The sequence below is a fragment of the Carettochelys insculpta genome, chromosome 8 (genome assembly GCF_033958435.1).
Source record: "Carettochelys insculpta isolate YL-2023 chromosome 8, ASM3395843v1, whole genome shotgun sequence".
In the NCBI taxonomy this organism is placed as follows: Eukaryota; Metazoa; Chordata; order Testudines; family Carettochelyidae; genus Carettochelys; species Carettochelys insculpta.
This window is the reverse complement of record NC_134144.1, coordinates 52024233-52034973: the sequence shown is the minus strand read 5'-3', so window position 1 is coordinate 52034973 and position 10741 is coordinate 52024233.

The window sequence follows — 10741 nt, the reverse complement described above, 5'->3', positions numbered from 1 at the left end:
GGAGTGCTAGGAAAATAAAATTACATTAAAGGGCCAAGATTTTTCTGATATTCTACTTGATCTTCCTTAATAGCAAATGTTAAAAAATTCCAAGATAAATACTCTAGCCATCCTTAAAAGGTGATTCTTATCAAACAATACATGTTTGAATTTCTCTGGTTTCACACATTACTGGTTATGTTGCCTATTATGAGGGATTCAGTGACATCCACTTCCTCCCTGTAGGATTTTATTTTGACACGTTTCAAATGACAATGCAGCTCATTATACTATACAGACTCAAATACATTGTCACCTGTTTTTATGCATTCAAATTTGTTTCATTTGATATAGGTGTCTGAAAGAGAAAATATTCCTCAAATACATGAGTGCAATAATGTTTTTTTAGGTAGAGATTTTATCAATCTAAATATGCCTATCTTTTACTTGGATATCAGGGTTTCTTTGGGCTCTAGATATAGATAGAGTTTTTCCCTGTTCCATCATCTGTCTCTATATTGGGTGTGGAGGAAGGGATTCCCCAAGAGAAGCCTTTTATTGATTGCCTTGGTATTATTTCTACTGAAAAGGTTTTACTTATATAGTTAAAATTGTTATATTAGTCCTAATTTTATACCTTACCTACAGTTGCATTGAAAGGTTGTCCCCTCAGGAGTAGACTAGACTGAGAACTCCCTCCAGGCTGAGAGAAAGCTGATCTGAGGCATGTTCTAGTGAAGGAAAGACTTGCAGGCCTAGCAGTCATGAACCAGTTTTTATGTTTGTGTGTCCTGGTTGTCTTTCTTTTTTCCCATTTTTTTCTGTTACTAATAAAATGAAAATTGACCTTTTATCCCTGACAATATGTTTACATTTCCTAAGTGAGAGTTTGATCAAAGTGGGTGGCAGTTTCATGAGCACTCATCCATAATAGATTTCAAATGATGAAAACTTAAAGGCACCCATTGTCATTTCAAGGAATCACAAGAATGTTCTTCCTTACAAGATTTCAACCACTTCTGGCACAGTGGTGAGAACTAAGTCCTTTTGAGTTTCTCATCCACTCAGAACCAGAACTGGAGATGTGGCTTCAGATCATCAGATCTGAACCTAAAGATGTTTTTAAAATCCATAGAGTCTGGATCTGAGATTTGAGTGTTAAGTATTAAGGAACATATGTAATCGCATGTGTGTGCCTCATGCTGCATTTGTACAAAAGGCAAGTCTAAACGTGGAAAAAATGTGAGGGTCCCGTGAAAAGGACCTTACTTCCTAAACATACTAGCTGGCTCTACACGTGAGTGCCCTTTCAAAAGGGCGAAAATTAAAGTTCGGCAGTCGAAATAGTGGCCAGTGAAAGGGAGCACCCAACGCTATGATCGGATTGGCATTTCAATCCAGTCATTAGAAGTGCTGCCTAGGTCTTTCGAAAGAGAGAGTCCACACGGCTCCAAGCCCTCTTTCAAAAGAAGGGAGGCAGGAAACGCCGCGGATGGGGTCCCATGGCCGACAAGCCCTTCCAAGGCCACAACCAGCTGCCTCCTTTAAGGGGCCCCTCCCTCCACCCGCCACTCCACACGAACTGAGTGCTGCCCAGCCTTTCCCAGCCTGGCAGAGCCCACCTGTGCCCACAATGGAGGCCTAGCAACAGCTCCTGCAGGAGGACACCCTCATTATGGACACCCTGCTGGCAGTGTTGTGCACCATCACTGCAGCTGCACCCAATTTCACCAGGTGGCTGAGCAGTTCCCCCTGGGCCCTTGGGGCTCCCCCACCCAGGGCACTTCCAGGCACCCCCTGGGTGCCCCGATGCTTCTGGACCTGCCCCAGCAGCACCGACTGGTGGGAGCACCTGGTGCTGGGGGAGTGGGGTGAGGAAAGGTGGCTGCAGAACTTCCACATGTCAAGGCAGACCTTTGAGGAGATCTACCACTGGCTTTCCCCTGCACTCTAGCACCAGGACACCTGCATGTGGCCAGCCCTCACCCTGGAGAAATAGGTTGCAATTGCCATCTGGAAGCTGGCCACCCCGGACTCCGACCACTGTGTGGGACAACAGTTTGGGGTGGGCAAGGCCACTGTCGGGCCTGTACTTATGGAAGTAAGGGGGGCTGGGTCACATCACTTGTCCCGCAGGGGTGGTGGGGGGCTGGGGTGAGGGGAACCCACTGCTGCAAGGGTCCAGATGGGAGGGGGCAGGGGGGTGGATGGGGTGGGAGGCTGATGGGAGGGGGGCAGAATGGGCCTGAGGTGGGAAAGATGGCCACCACACCTGCACTACAGCACGTGCCCCCCTCACCCCCCACAGGTCATCAGAGCCATCAACATGATGCTGCTCCATAGGATCATCCGCCTGGGTCATCTGGACAACACCATCGCCAGCTTCCAGGACCTGGTCTTTCCGAACTGCATCGGTGCTTTGGATGGCATGCACATCCCCATCCACGCCCCACCACACAGCACCAGCCAGTATGTCAACAGGAAGGGCTACCATTTGGTGGTGCTACAAGCCCTGATGGACGCGAGGGGCTGGTTCACTGACATCTGTGTGGGCTGGGCCGCCCGCACCCACAAAGCCCGGGTCTTGCAGAACTCCAGCCTCTGCCAGCACATGGGGGCCAGCATGTTCATCCCCCCAGTGGGAGATCCCGGTGGGGGAGGACGCCACCATGCCGCTCTTCATGGTGGCAGTTGCAGCATACCCCCTGCAGCCGTGGCTCATGAGGCCATACATGGGACACCTGGACCCCACCCGGGAGGCAGTCAATCAGTGCCTCAACCACACCTGCAATGTCATGGCCTGGGCCTTTGGGCGTCTAAAGGGGCGGTGGAGGTGCCTCCACAAGCAGCTGAAGGTCAGGATCTTCAATGTGCCCCAGGTGGTGGGCACCTGTTGTGTCCTCCACAATGTTGTGGAGGGAAAGGGAGATGTCTATGTCCTGGGGCGGGAGGAGGGAGGACTCCAGCCAGCACCAGCTATGAGCAGCCAAGCACCACGCCCATCCACCAGGCCCACCACAATGGACACCGCATCAGGGAGGCCCTCAGGCAGGCCTTTCCTGACAGTCACCTCTGACCCGCATCACACCCACATCCCACACATATCTGCCACCCACCATCTCTGCTACCCCACCCCCCACCAGCACCACACCCACTTATCCACCATCCCCCTGAGGGACATAGCATGGAGCAGTGAACACTGAAATAAACATTTATCTAGACTATTCTTATTAACTATGTATAGGGTTGGGAACATAACCTGGAGGGGCATGAGGAGCTCATTCTGGGGCAGGGGTGGTGGGCTGTGAGCCCCATCAGCCCCTGGATCCCCTGCCTCCCCAGGTGTGGGGTTCCCAGCAGGGAGGAGAGGGTGCGGGGAGCACTGGAAGGTAATGTCGGAGAGAGGGCCTGGTGAGGGCAGAGGATGAGGGCTTTGGGGGACAGAGGGTGCAGGCTCAGTGGGGGGAGCTGCCAGGGGGGCTCAGGAGGCAGGCAATGTTGGCCGCATGGTCCCGGAGGCCATGGCCAATGCCCTCCAAGGTGGTCAGCAGCCTCTCCCAGGCTGCTCTCCGCCACTCCATCTTGGTCTCAGTGAGCCGCAGATGCTGCTTGGCCACCTTGGCCTGGTGCTGGCTGGCTAGGTGCTTCTTGGCCCGGAGGGGGCCCTCCGCCCACGGCCCCAATGGTGCACCACATGGGGTGGCGTCCAGGAACCTCCGAGGGCTGCAGGATGAGGGAAGGTGCAGGGCTCTCCCGGCCCACGGAGGGTGCAGCTGTATGGAGAGGGGCACAGCATGTCAGTAAAGTGTCCTGGACGGAGGGGACCTGGCTCTGGGCCACCCTCCTGATCCCACCCCATGGGGCCCCTGTCCCCCTAAAGGACACTGACCCCCCCCAAGGGGCACCGATCTGCCCCCCAAGGGCTGGGCCTTCCAGCCTGGGGGTGCATCCAGGGGTCTGTCATGCAGGTGGCCCTTCCCGGCCTGCAGTGTGCAGGCCCCAGGTGCTGTCTGGCACTGACTGGCTGCTGTCCCTGTGCGGCTTGCAGTGTTCTCCACTGAAGATAGGTGCTGGGCATCACCAGTGGGCCACCGCAGGGTGCCGCATCCCATGTCAGGGGCGGCCTGTGTGCAGCCCAGGACCACGGGTCCTGTGTGTGGGTGACTAGCCGTTGCATTGCTCCCACTCTGTGGAGTAGGGTGGAGTAGGTGTGCGCCCTTCCATGTACATACCAGAGGGTCCCTCAGCAACGTCCAGGGATGTCTGGCTCCCTGTTGCCCAGCTGGAGAAGAGTTAAGGGAGGATGATGGTGAGGTCCCCTTCCTTACTCGGCCACTCCGTGGTCTCCTTGCCCTCATGGGTCCCTGGTCTGGGCTGCTCCTCCTCCTCCGGCTGCAGCTCCTTAGCCGACAGGGGCGGGGGAGCTGTCCTGGGGCCCCAGGATTACCTGGAGCTCCCGGAAGAAGGGGTATGTGGCTGGAGCTGCCCTGGAGCTGCTGGCCGGTCCACGGCCCTGGTGTAGTCCTGCTGCAACTCCTTTACATTGGAGAGTACCTGCTCTGCGGTACACTCCGCGTGGCTTCTGGTCTGGATGCCCTGAGTCAGGCGGCCGAAGGCAGCGGCATTGCACTTCTAGAGCCCCATCTCATGTAGGACCTCCTCCTCCTTCCACAGGCTGAGGAGGTCCCACAGCTCCTGCTCCATCCAGGAGGGGGCCCCCTTTTTTTTTCTCACCGTGGGAACCCTGTGGGGGCTTGAAGGGAGGCCATGGGGCTTGCAGGGGGGTTGGCTACTGGCCATGCTGGGGACCTGGAGCGTGGGGCTGGAGTACATGTAGAGGCTGCTCCTAGCATGCTCTCAGCTTCCTGCCATGGGTTTCCTCCATGTGTGCAGCTTTCAGACAGCCGGGGGCAGGGACCATAGAGCCCTGCTGCTGTTGCCTGGAGCGGCCACGCACTCCAGCTGACCGGTGCCATGGTGGACCCGTATTTTAAAAAAGCGAACTGTGGAGTGTCTACAAGTGTACTCTTTCAATTTAGTATTTTGAAAGGGGCCAATCTTCCTGATCTGGGATTGGGGTTCAGATTTCGACATCTGTGCCCTGTTCTTTCACTTTCCTTTCAAAAGGCGGCATTGCATGTTTGGACACTCCTCCCGCTCTTTTGAAAAAGAGCTGCTTGTTTTGATGTTTTGTGCATGTGTAGACACAGATACTATGTTTGTTGGTCACTAATGCTATGAGACTATTGAGCCTTAGCACAGTGCAAACTCATTTAACATTTTGTGAGAAAATATATCAAATGCAGCAAGTCCATTTTTGATCAGATCAGAGAATTTGCAACATCAAAGCTCCTTGGCCCAAAGGGAGGATTTTGGCCACTTAACCATCCTATTTACCTTGTTACTTAGGGACAAACTAAGATTTTATGCCATTTGAGTAAGCTCTTCAATCCCTTTTTTGTCTTGTCCCACTCCCTTCCTTTCTTATCCTTCTACCACTAGAATCATTCATACAGACTAGATCACTAGGTGCTATAAAGGTTGAAGCTCTCTAGTCTGGCACCCTTGGGACCTGAGAAAATTTGCTGAACAATAGGAAGTCAATATTGTCTAGCAGCACTACCAACACTTCCACTGCATGTAAGGCACTGCTCTTATAAGACATGTAAGGGTAAATTACAGCTAAATAACAGCACAGAACATGGAGAACAAGGACCAGTGCCTGTAAACAAACTTTATGGGGTCATGGGACACGTGGTAAATGGATATCTGGATAACTAAAATAATGCCAGACTACAGATGTTGCTGGAAGAGAGAGTACCAGATTAGAGAGAGTCAACATGTACTATACTGTGTACAATCCCTGTCATGAGGTAAAGTGTTTTGCAAATATAAGATCATACTGTTTTTTTCCCCCCTTTTTACATGCCTTCAGTCATGATGGCCTGGCTTATTGCTTATGTCTCGGTCTGCACAATTCTTACCACTTGACACTCATTGCATCTGATGTCTTAAAAAAGTTTTCTTTCTCCCTCCAGACCCAGTTCACCCATTCGGTATCACTGATAATGTTCTGGATACTTTACCTATCTGCCACTGCCCTCTGTTAACTGGAATGCTCAATCATTTCACCTCTTTGTGTATGGCCTGTAGGAATACAGAAACCCTTCCGATATGGATAACAAGGATTCTCATTTATACTAAAGAGCAGAGGTTTTTGTTTCTGGAACAGAATGTTGAGTCCTCCTTCACTAACGATAGTTAAGGACGCATGATCATGATGTGCAGAATATTGTACAGAATGATACAGCATTACCCCCATGACTTCAATGAATAAGAAAAAAATATACACGTGTTATGATGATGTTATTCAATCAGCTCTGTAAGATGAAAGAGTAATGAGGCATATGAGTCAAGTAATATTAGATAGCTCAAAATTTGACCCTTTATTTCAGCAGTGCTTAAAATTCATCGTGGCTACGTCTACACATGCCCCAAACTTCGAAATGGCCATGCAAATGGCCATTTCGAAGTTTACTAATGAAGCGCTGAAATGCATATTCAGCGCTTCATTAGTAAACTTCGAAATGGCCATTTGCATGGTCATTTCGAAGTTTGGGGCACGTGTAGACACAGCCCATGTCAGCTCACACTCATTAACAAATAGTGGTCCGCATTTTCTCCAAACACAATGGCAGCTAATCTCAGAGCCTGGGCCTACAGACTTGGGCTTACAATACAGCAGTGTATACAGCCATGTAGATGTTTGGTCTCATGATGAGGCCCAGGCTCTAAAACTCAAGGAGTAGATGGGACTCAGGGTTTGCATTCCAGTCCAACCTCCCATGTCTATACTGCTACTTTTAGCACTGAGTCAAGGTCTACAGCTTTTGGCTTTTGCTGAAACTTCCAGTCACATTTGTTTTCTATGTAAATGTCTCTTTAAGCCCTCATCCTTGCTGTCAGATATGATACTGCAAACTTGGACTCTGAGTGTCATTGGTAGGGAGACGACAAACTTGAAGATTTTAAATCACTAGAATAATTTATTAGACAAATTTTATGGTATTTAATAAGTTATTTTATACATGTCCCTATTATTCATTCATCTTACAGATGTAATCAAACTTGTCAACATATCAGTTAAATTGATTTAATGATTTCTGCAATTATTTAAAAAATAAATGATTTGGTTAACAGTTTTAGCTAGCTGTTCTGTACTGTCCTTCTCAGGCATGGTTTCTTCTTGTGATTCACTTCTTGTGTTCAAGTCCCTTAAGCCTCTAGTGTCATGGCAAAGATGCTGGATTTGATGCTGTTGGGGGAGGCATGCTGATGAAGCATTTTTTGTACTTCTGGGGATAGGCATATGGGGTGAGGCAATGTCTTTTGTTTTTCTCATTGGCTACATCTACACTAGAGGGTTTTGTCAACAAAACTGGCATTTTGTTGACAAAACCCAGAGAGCATCTGCACTAAAAATGCATTCTGTTGACAGAACTCGGCACATTTGTTGACAGCCTTCTGCCTCTCCTCCATGAAGTAGAATGCTTTTCTCAATGGAATCTGTCAACAAAAAAGCTGAGTGGATGCTCTGGAGGGCCCTTAGTCTACAGACAGGACTTGCAGGTCACATGGCAGCCCTGTCTTCTGTGTTTCCAGTTGGCCGTTCTGTTGAGAGAGCAGCTGGGCAGTCCGGCCACTCTCTGTTGACAGACAGAATCGAAAGAACAATTTGCTTTCATGTGTGGCCACAATCTGTCACCTGAAGTTTTGTCAGAACATATCTTCCAACACTAATTTCTGTCGACAGATCATTGTAGTGTAAACATAGCCATTTGCTCTGTACTCTAGCTCCAGAGAATGCCTGCTTAGATAGTATTAGTAACTGACTGAATGCTGTGAATAGAGGCCATGAAAAAAGACAATTTTCTTCTTACCCCTTTTAAGCTGGGTCTTCTCGATCCAGGAGGGGACAGAAGTAGCTGTTGGGATAGAGTGCCTGGAGGAAGATGAACATCGTCTTCCCTCCCTTAATTTGTTTTGCCTAATAGCGTTAGGTTTTCGAGATTTTACCACCTCTGCTTCTCCCCAGTAAAACTCTGGCAATTGACTTGAGAGTCATGTTTTCTAGTTTGAAGCTGAGACTACTGTATCTAACTAAGGAGCTCTAATTTGCTCCTCTTTAATAGCCACTCCTGAATTCTTATTCAGTACTAGTACTCTAGGCCACTTTCTCCACTGTAGAGCAAGTAAGACTACCCATGGCCAAGGATCAACTAGCCATGCTAGATTAGCCAACGTAAGCAATACCACCTGGCAGGGAAACAGACTTCCCAGCCAAAGCCTTTTTTTCTCAGCAAGAACAGTTTACTTCCAATTTTGGACAGGTTTTCTGTCACGGAGACAACTTTCCTCAATGACTCTCAAACGCTACTTTTTGGTGTCCCCAAGCTGGCCTTACAGAGTACCTTAGTAATCAAACTTCACTGAATGGCAAAATCAAAATATGAAAATCAACCTCTTATTAGTATACATACAATCATGAAAACATTATTCCTATACTGTTGCCTGTCCTCAACTTCCTGTACTGAGTGCTGTAGTCTTGTATATAGCTGTTCATCTGAAGTACCCAGTGATGGCACTGAAGCAGGAAGATAATTTAGTCTGAAGGCTGGTATTTCCAGACACTCACTTTCTTTCACATTCTCCATGAGATAAGTTGATATTTCTCCTCCAGATTTCACATTTATTATTTGGGTGTCTCTACTTCAAATGCGAAGGATGCCTGAATGCCTCAGTCAGCCTCTTCAGTCCACTTTAGTTCTATTTTGGTTTGAGAAGCTTGTGCAAGTGGGATGTATGTAAGGAGTTTGTGCTAGAAGCCAACTGTTTCCTGAAATGTTAGGGGTCTCAGGCTGAAAAACCACTTTTGAAGCTGTATGATGCAGTGAGCTGATCCTCAAACGGGAAATTTTCAGTATAAGGTATAATTAAAGTATACACCTAGAACTGAATGTAAATACAGTTATATTGTATTTTCCTGTGAGAAATCAGTGAATTTACTTTGGTAGCACTAGCAGGTTGGTGAACGGAAGGGTGTCCAATTATTTGAAATTCACACTGTGAGAATCTTTTGCTTCATTTAGTATTTTTCTTAATGTTGGGCTAGTCACAGTTTCTAGAAAATGGTAATATTTTATCTAAAACTAGAGAATATTCAAATATTTGCCTATTTTTCATTTAAAAAAATCCCCTTTCTTTGTCCAAAGCCATGGCCTAGTTGTGCCTGTAAATGAGGCTGGTCAAAAAAGCATGTTTAACTTAGTAAAGATTTTCAATTTTATAATGAAACCAAAATCTTGAACTTCAAGTAATTTTTCTATTCCTTTCAAATATTTTTCATCTTTCTAGAAAACAAGATCTTCAGCACCTGAATTCAGAAAGGAAGCATAGTTAATTTGGAAATACAACAATTTTATTACCTGAGAGCTTCTTATGTTTGCCTCCATGAAATTTTGCATGGAAGGGATAAAAAACATTTTAATTGCTCAGATGGGAACAAATTAAAAAAATGTCATCTAGTGTTACTATCCACAAAGTCAGTTGCAATTTCAACCATATGCACAATGATTGCATCCATATTACAATGACCCATCAAAAGGATGGCTTTTGAAAGTATACATCAAAAGACAGACTTTTGATGATGAGCATCCACGCTGGCAAGCGGTGAGTGAAGGTCCACCCATTGCCTCAAAAGGCTCCACTGCACTTTCAAAAGAGAGTGTCCATATGTCCCAGGGTGCCTTTTTGAAAGTACAGGGCCAGAAAATGCTGCAGGCACGGTCACATGGCAGCCAAGTCCTTGTGGGGCCGTTGCCAGCCACCCATTTAAAGGGTGTCCCCCCCCGCCACCCCGGAGCCTCAGCCTGCACATGCTGAGGGCTGGCTAGCCGTCCCCAAGCAGGTAGTGGGAGGGTTAGTGGAGGATGCACCCTGGGCTCACCCATAGGCCCCTAGCATCTGTCCTCTCATTGAGGCTGTGGCCAGCGCTCTGGCCATGGTGCTGGCCTTGGTGCTCCAGTGGCTCTGGGGAGCCACCCCATTGGCCACCCTCCTGGAGGTCTTTTTGAGGGTGTGATGTCCCCACCTGTTCCCCTGGGTCATCCGCCGCTTGTGGAGCTTCCCTAAAAGCAGCACCTGGTGGACCATCTGGTGCTGGAGAACTGGGGCAGTGACTGGTGGCTACAGAACTTCAGGATGACCAAGGGGATGTTCCTGGAGCTGTGTCACTGGCTTGTCCCATCCCTCCAGCATGACACCCAGATGAGGCCACTGTTCTTGCTTCAGAAAAGGGTGGCAATTATCCTGTTGAAACTTGCTCCCCTGGACAGTCACCAATCGGTCAGCCACCGGTTTGGGGTGGGCAGGGCCAAGGTTGGGGCCACCCTTAATGAGTTGAGCCATTCTCATGTCACACCCCCCATCACAAGTGGGGCACAGGGGGTAGGGGTAGGGGCGTCCCTGGCACAAACAACCATTGGGAACTGTGGGGCTAGACCTCTCCGGGGATGCGGGAGGGGACAGCGAGGGGTGGGCATGCAGGGGTCAGGGGGACTGTGCCCTGGGGGGGCAGGCCCTGTAGGGGATTGGGGTGGGGACAGTGCGGCAGGGACAAGGAAGGGCAGGCAGACTGCTTCCCACCCAACACTCATGAGTATGTTCACCCCACACTCCCTACAGGTCGTTTGGGCCATCAAGG